The sequence below is a fragment of the Zea mays genome, chromosome 5 (assembly GCF_902167145.1).
Source record: "Zea mays cultivar B73 chromosome 5, Zm-B73-REFERENCE-NAM-5.0, whole genome shotgun sequence".
Taxonomy (NCBI): domain Eukaryota; kingdom Viridiplantae; phylum Streptophyta; class Magnoliopsida; order Poales; family Poaceae; genus Zea; species Zea mays.
The window spans coordinates 163,624,575-163,633,017 of record NC_050100.1 but is presented as its reverse complement, the minus strand read 5'-3'; positions in this window follow the sequence as shown (position 1 = coordinate 163,633,017).

The window sequence follows — 8,443 nt, the reverse complement described above, 5'->3', positions numbered from 1 at the left end:
GAAAATAGTGATTACATAAATGGGAATTAAGACTTGGTTTACAATTTAGAATTTGAAATAATAAAGAAAGAGAGGAAAGATGCCATGAAGGAAATACCTACATAAAACATTATACCGTGTTCATCACTAGATTTGAATTTGTACAATTGAAATATGAACGAGTCCAAAACAAAAAAATTTAAAAGTCAAAATTTGAAATTCAAAATGAGAAAAAAAGGAAATCAGAAAAGAAAAGAGAGAATACAAAAGAAAAAGAAAAAAAACTCGCGCTGGGCGCTCCTGGGCCGCTTCAACTCCATTTTGGCCCATTTAGCTTCTGCCCCCGCGCAGCCCAATCCGCATTCCCCGCCACTGGCGCGTGGACCCAGGACGTCAGACTCGCCCCCTTCCTTCGCCCGCGCGACCCGGGCGAGCTCCATCCTTGCGCGATCCTCGGAATCGGTTGACGACGCAACGAACTGACCCCCGCGCGATCGTAAGGGATTACCCTGGGGCTCTACGTCCTCTTTGCGTCAATCCCCCTCCAATAGAACGCTGTCAGTCACCATGTTCCCCAGTTTCGCCCACCCGCCGTGGAGATCGGCTGATGCAACAGCTCCGCCGCGAAATTCGCGGGCATGGGCTGACCGGGATGACCCCCTCTGGGCTGGGTACAAAGGGCAACCCGTGCACCTCTTCTTCTCCCTCCTTTATTCTCAACCTCTCACCAGCCACCAATTCATCGCCGTCGCAAGCTGCCGCGGTCACAAGAACAGGGGAGAATGAGAGAAGAAAATGACGAGTGCCGCCGCTGACCATGCTCGCCGTCGAACCATCGGGCACCAGCCGGGAGAGCTTGGCCTGCTTCAAGTACTCAGTTGCAACCTCTCCGCGCTGGACTGGCGACCTGGTGCGCGGGGAGTCTTCACCGCCGTGGGACCGTCGCCGCGACCTCACCGCTCACGTGGCCGGAGGCATCTCCTCCCCTGAACCGCGGTAATTAGCCTCTGTCCGTGTTCGTTGGGTCTGTAGGATCGTTTTGCACCGAGTCGTGTGGGCAATGGTATGCCGGGGATCGGGAACTCGTGTCGCCGGCGTGCCCATCGCCGTATGCCAGGGCGGCGCCGCCGCTTTCTCCGGCCAGGTAAGGTAGGGCAGCCATGAGCCGTTGATCTATCCGGGGACGGTTAGGATTAGAGCAACCTTTACCCATTCGTGCCGATTCAATCTGGTTCACTCGTTTAGAATCCAACGGATCGGATTAGAGTTCATATACCTCAACGCGTGGTCAGATCTGGGTCGTCGATCTTAATCATACGGCTCCGGTTCAATGAAGGGTAAGATTTAACCTGTGCCGTAGATCTTCGATCCTACGGCAACCATGCTATACCGGTTCGGGCGCGGCTAATTAAATCTGTGCGGTCGGATCATGATCGAACGGCTCATCCCGTCCGATACCCTTTCGCCGATAGACTTTGCTAAAGAGTCCCTACCTTTTATTGTTATTAACCCGCAGTCCACCGGCGGGTAGTGCTGAGTCTGGGTTATTGTTGCGCCGAAGCCCCTAAACTTTCTGAAAAATGAGGCCCAGTCCAGAGATGTTTAAAAACAGAGAAATAATTATAGAAATTCATTTTTAATACAAAAACAAATCTATAAACTTGTAAAATTCATAGAAATTCCATTTTTGATCCAAATTGATCCATTCCAATTTCTATAATTTTGTAATAATGTTGTTTATCACCCTGTGTCTCTGTTTTAACATGAAAATGGTATTAAAAATTTATCTCTTAATTAATCTCGTACCAAATACATAAACCCTAGGAAATTCGTATCTCCTCCGTTTTAACTCCGATTTGATCCATTCAAGTTGCGTTAGTCTCGTAGCAACGCATAAATTATTAATATTCAGTTTGTTCTTATGTTTGGTGTGATGTTAATTTTATCTATACCATATCTGTTTGTATTGCTACGACAAGCGCGAGGACACATGTCATCTGAAAAGCGAGTTGGTACCTGGAATCTCAAGTGCCAGGCAAGTTGTGCCCTTGATCACTTACTTTTCCCAGCCATGTTCTTATTAATTTTAATGATCTGCATAGGTTAATTTTGATGGGAGCCTTTATGTTACCCCAGTTTTAATTACCTCTATACCTTGTTCACCCCTGAAATATTTTTGGGTAGTACTTGCTATTGCTTTATGTGGATTTGGTATGGAGATACACTATTCATGATTATTCTGTTATTATCTTGTTATTATTACTGTTCATGTTAAGATCATTAAATTAATGGGAACATGGAGCGACCACCCGGGAAAACAGTGCTACCACAAGGGTTTAATGGGACGCCCTTGGCTGATTAACTAGGAAAGCTAGTGGAGGGCTACCTTACCCGAAAGGGGCAAGGGCAGTAGGGGAGTGGTCAGTGTAGGGAGGTCCCTGGTTGATTTTGCTGCGATGGCGGTCAGCCAGGAACCCTGCATTGGAACTTCCTATAAACTGTAGCGGGTAGTCTGAAGCTAGTGGAACTTTGTAAAGGCCTCGTAGTGTTGCCCTGCCTCGCCTCCTCGGTAGAGGTGTATGGGATTGGCCATCTCTTGGCAGATGGGTAACATGACTTGTGGGTAAAGATGCGCAACCTCTGCAGAGTGTAAAACTAGTATACTAGCCGTGCTCACGGTCATGAGCGGCTCGGACCCTCACATGATTAAATATGGAACTTAAATTCAATTTGTCATTTGCATCGCATTTGGGATTATTTTACCATTACTGTTCTTTATTATTATTATTAAGGTTTGGTATTTACTTACACGTAGTAATTGCTAATAAAATTTTGACCAACTTATAAAAGCAATGCTCAGCTTCAGCCTTTATTCCATTGATCAGCCTTACACTTCATGAACTCCCACCTTTGGTGAGTTCATGCCACATTATTCTCCACGACTTGTTGAGCGAACGTATGTGAGCTCACTCTTGCTGTCTCACACCCCCCCCCCACAGGAGAAGAACAGGTGGTTCAAGTGGAGCCAAGTATCGAGGAGTTGATCTGATCTAGGTGGCGTTTCTCAGTCGACATTGGCGCCGACGATCCTTAGTTCGTTTTATATTTATCTTTATTTTGTAATAAGTCTTCCGCTATGTAATAAATACTCCGATGTTTTATGACATTTATCTCTATACACTCTGTTATTATATGTGTTGTCTTCTTGGCGCATGTATGAGATGCACCCGGCTTTGTCCTTTAAAACCGGGTGTTACAGAAGTGGTATCAGAGGAAATGTTGACTGTAGGACGAAACCTAGATAGAAATGGATAAACCCTCTCCTACTTACCTTACTCTGACTCATTCTATACTTATCTTGATCTTGTCTCACCTTTTGCTATTCTACTCTGATTAATCTTATCTTTTCTACTCTAAGACAAGAGGGATTTCACACCTTGGAATCCTACCACTATGATCTTTTTAAGAGATAGGGAACCTAAGACAAAATCAAAACTATTTTCTCTACTTAAAATGTTGGTTGATTGTTCTGATGAAAAATGTCTGATTTGCTTCTTTGATTGATTGAAATATTATATATGGACATCTTAGCATGTGCCAGCATAAGGTAATAAATTAGCTATGGTAGGTAAAACATTAAACTGCTTAGCTAATAAATCCCCCAAAGTAACTTGATTCGTAATTACTCGCCTTGTCTACAATTCTTCCTTTCTTACCCTATATTTCTAACCGAGATGGACTACCCCTATAGTGTTAGAAGAGAGCACTATAGACGTGATACTTGGTATGTCATGGTTAAGAAAGGCAAAGACAGTTTATACACTGGGCTAAGGGAACCTTAGAACTCACCCGTTCCAAAGGACAAAGATTTGAAGTTGAGTTTGTCATAGATCTATTACCTAGAACTGCCCCTATTTCTAAACGACCATACAGGATGGCTGTAGAAGAACTAAAGGGACTTAAGAAGCAGTTAACTGAGTTACAAGAAGCGGGGTACATTCGTCCGAGTTCCTCACCTTGGGGAGCACCGGTGTTATTTGTGCAGAAGAAGGATGGATCGCAACGGATGTGTGTGGATTAAAGGTCCCTTAACGATGACACTGTGAAGAACAAGTATCCATTACCCCGTATTGAGGATTTGTTTGACCAGATGAGAGGTGCTAGAGTATTCTCGAAGATTGATCTCCGATCGGGATACCATCAGATGAAGATTAGACCATCGGATATTCCTAAGACGACTTTCTCAACCCGATATGGATTATATGAGTTCATCGTTATGTCATTTGGACTAACTAATGCACCAGCCTATTTTATGGATCTGAAGAATAAGGTGTTCATGATTTGGACAAATTCGTCGTGGTTTTCATCGACGATATTTTTAATTATTCCAAGAGAGATAGTGATCATGAGGAACATCTGATATTGGTGCCACCGAAGCTACGAGATAATCAACTCTACGCCAAGTACAGCAAATGCGAGTTTTGGATTGGAGAGGTGCCCTTTCTTGGACATATCATTTCTAATGGAGGGATATCAGTGGATCCTGCTAAAGTCAAGGAGATAGTGGTGTGGAGCATACCCACTGCCGTTATTGAAGTTCGGAGTTTCTTGGGACTTGCAGGATATTATCGGAGATTTATTGAAGGATTCTCTAAGATTGCCAAGCCTATGACCTCGCTTTTGGAGAAAGGAAGAGAATTCAAGTGGGATGAGAAATGCCAAGAGAGCTTTGATCAATTGAAGGAGAGATTGATGTCACCGCCAGTATTGATTATGCCAGATCTACAGAAGGGATTTGACATTTATTGTGATGCATGTGGCCAAGGATTGGGATGCGTGCTCATGCAGGAAGGACATGTGATTGCCTATGCGTCTCGTCAGTTACGGAAACATGAATTGAACTACCCCACCCATGACTTAGAGCTGGCTGCCGTTGTGCATGCACTTAAGATTTGGAGACACTACATTATGGGAACTAAGTGCCAAGTATACACGGATTATAAGAGCTTGAAATACATATTCACTCAGAAGGATCTCAACCTTAGGCAACGCCGTTGGTTGGAGCTCATTAAGGATTATGATTTGGAGATTCACTATCACCCAGGCAAGGCAAATTTGGTTGCAGATGCCTTGAGTCGAAAGGAGCATGTTCATTCAGCTGTTGTTGCCCAGCTACCCGATGAGATTGTTGAGGATTTCAGGAGACTTAGCCTGGGGATAGTTGCTCACACTGAAGGAGTTATTATTGATGTGGAATCTACTCTGGAACAAGAAATCCGCAAAGGACAGATTGGTGATGCTAAAATACAAGAGATTAAGGATCTGATTACTAAAGGTCGAGGTCCGGAATTCACGGAAGATGAGCAAGGCACCGTACGGTTCAAGGACAAGATATGTGTCTCTGAGACTGAAAGCCTTCGTGAGACTATTTTAAAGGAAGCCCGTGACTTGTATTATTCTATTTATCCTGGTAGTACCAAGATGTATCAGGATTTGAAGCAGAAGTACTGGTGGTATGGATTAAAGAGAGATGTGGCTATGTGCGATGTGTGTCAAAGAGTTAAGGCTAAACACGAGAGACCAGCTGGACTATTACACCCACCAAAGATAGCCAAGTGGAAGTGGGAAGAGATTGGTATGGACTTCTTTACTGGATTGCCTCGCACCTCAAGAGGATGTGATTCTGTATGAGTTATTGTGGATAGACTAACCCAAAGTGGCTCATTTCATTCCGGTCAAGACTACTTATAAGGGATCACAATTGGCTAAGTTATACATGTCTCGGAATGAGTCTCTACACGGTGTACCGAAGTGGATCATTTTGGATAGAGGATCACAGTTTACCTCTAGATTTTGGAAAAGTTTTCATGAGAATATGGTTACGAAGTTGAATTTTAGTTCGGCCTGCCATCGTTAGACTGATGGACAAACTGAAAGGACTAATCAAGTATTGGAGGACATGTTGAGAGCTTGTGCCCTTCAGCATGGTAGTAGTTGGGACAAGAGTCTACCTTGTGCTGAGTTCTCATGTAATAATAGTTACTAGGCCAGTCTGAAGATGTCACTGTTCGAGACTCTATATGGCAAGAAATGCAGGACTCCTCTATTTTTGGACCAGACTAGAGGAAGACAATTCTTTGGGCCTGAACCTATTCAAGAGGCAGAAAAAAAACCAAGTCCGTATAATTCGGGAGAACTTGAGGGTAGCTCAAACTAGGCAAAAGAGCTATGCTGATAATAGAAGGAGACCACTGGAATTTGAAGAAGAAGATTATGTGTATCTCAAGGTGTCACCACTTCGTGGAATGAGGAGATTCAAAGTTAAGGGCAAATTGTCCCCTCGCTATATTGGACCATTCTTGATCTTTAGGCGAGTTGGGGAGATGGCATACCAACTCGAGTTACCCGCTACTTTATCAGATGTGCGTAATGTGTTCCACGTATCTCAACTTAAGAAGTGTATCCATGTCCCTGAGGAATAGTTACCAATGGAAGAGCTCAGTGTTCAGAGAAATTTGACTTACACGGAGTACCCTATCAAGATTCTTGACACTTTGGCTCGAGTTACAAGAAGTAAGGTTATAGAGATGTGTAAAGTATAAGGGAGTCACCATGGAGAAGATGAAGCAGCGTGGGAAAGAGAAGAAGAGCCTCGCATAGATTTTCCCCATCTTTTCCCTAGTCCTTCCTAAATCTCGAGGACGAGATTCTTTTTAAGGGGGGTAGGATTTGTAATACCCAACTTTGAAATATAAGAGAAAGAAATAAATCTTCAGGTGTAGTACCTTTTCATTCATGAAAAGTATTAGAAGGCAAAGGTAAAGTGGATAATTCCTTAATAAAATATGCATCATGCTGAATTTATTTTGTGTGAGTGCATTCACTGAAAATAGTGATTACATAAATGGGAATTAAGACTTGGTTTACAATTTAGAATTTGAAATAATAAAGAAAGAGAGGAAAGATGCCATGAAGGAAATACCTACATAAAACATTATACCGTGTTCATCACTAGATTTGAATTTGTACAATTGAAATATGAACGAGTCCAAAACAAAAAAATTTAAAAGTCAAAATTTGAAATTCAAAATGAGAAAAAAAGGAAATCAGAAAAGAAAAGAGAGAATACAAAAGAAAAAGAAAAAAAAAAACTCGCGCTGGGCGCTCCTGGGCCGCTTCAACTCCATTTTGGCCCATTTAGCTTCTGCCCCCGCGCAACCCAATCCGCATTCCCCGCCACTGGCGCGTGGACCCAGGACGTCAGACTCGCCCCCTTCCTTCGCCCGCGCGACCCGGGCGAGCTCCATCCTTGCGCGATCCTCGGAATCGGTTGACGACGCAACGAACTGACCCCCGCGCGACCGTAAGGGATTACCCTGGGGCTCTACGTCCTCTTTGCGTCAATCCCCCTCCAATAGAACGCTGTCAGTCACCACGTTCCCCAGTTTCGCCCACCCGCCGTGGAGATCGGCTGATGCAACAGCTCCGCCGCGAAATTCGCGGGCATGGGCTGACCGGGATGACCCCCTCTGGGCTGGGTACAAAGGGCAACCCGTGCACCTCTTCTTCTCCCTCCTTTATTCTCAACCTCTCACCAGCCACCAATTCATCGCCGTCGCAAGCTGCCGCGGTCACAAGAACAGGGGAGAATGAGAGAAGAAAATGACGAGTGCCGCCGCTGACCATGCTCGCCGTCGAACCATCGGGCACCAGCCGGGAGAGCTTGGCCTGCTTCAAGTACTCAGTTGCAACCTCTCCGCGCTGGACTGGCGACCTGGTGCGCGGGGAGTCTTCACCGCCGTGGGACCGTCGCCGTGACCTCACCACTCACGTGGCCGGAGGCATCTCCTCCCCTGAACCGCGGTAATTAGCCTCTGTCCGTGTTCGTTGGGTCTGTAGGATCGTTTTGCACCGAGTCGTGTGGGCAATGGTATGCCGGGGATCGGGAACTCGTGTCGCCGGCGTGCCCATCGCCGTATGCCAGGGCGGCGCCGCCGCTTTCTCCGGCCAGGTAAGGTAGGGCAGCCATGAGCCGTTGATCTATCCGGGGACGGTTAGGATTAGAGCAACCTTTACCCATTCGTGCCGATTCAATCTGGTTCACTCGTTTAGAATCCAACGGATCGGATTAGAGTTCATATACCTCAACGCGTGGTCAGATCTGGGTCGTCGATCTTAATCATACGGCTCCGGTTCAATGAAGGGTAAGATTTAACCTGTGCCGTAGATCTTCGATCCTACGGCAACCATGCTATACCGGTTCGGGCGCGGCTAATTAAATCTGTGCGGTCGGATCATGATCGGACGGCTCATCCCGTCCGATACCCTTTCGCCGATAGACTTTGCTAAAGAGTCCCTACCTTTTATTGTTATTAACCCGCAGTCCACCGGCGGGTAGTGCTGAGTCTGGGTTATTGTTGCGCCGAAGCCCCTGAACTTTCTGAAAAATGAGGCCCAGTCCAGA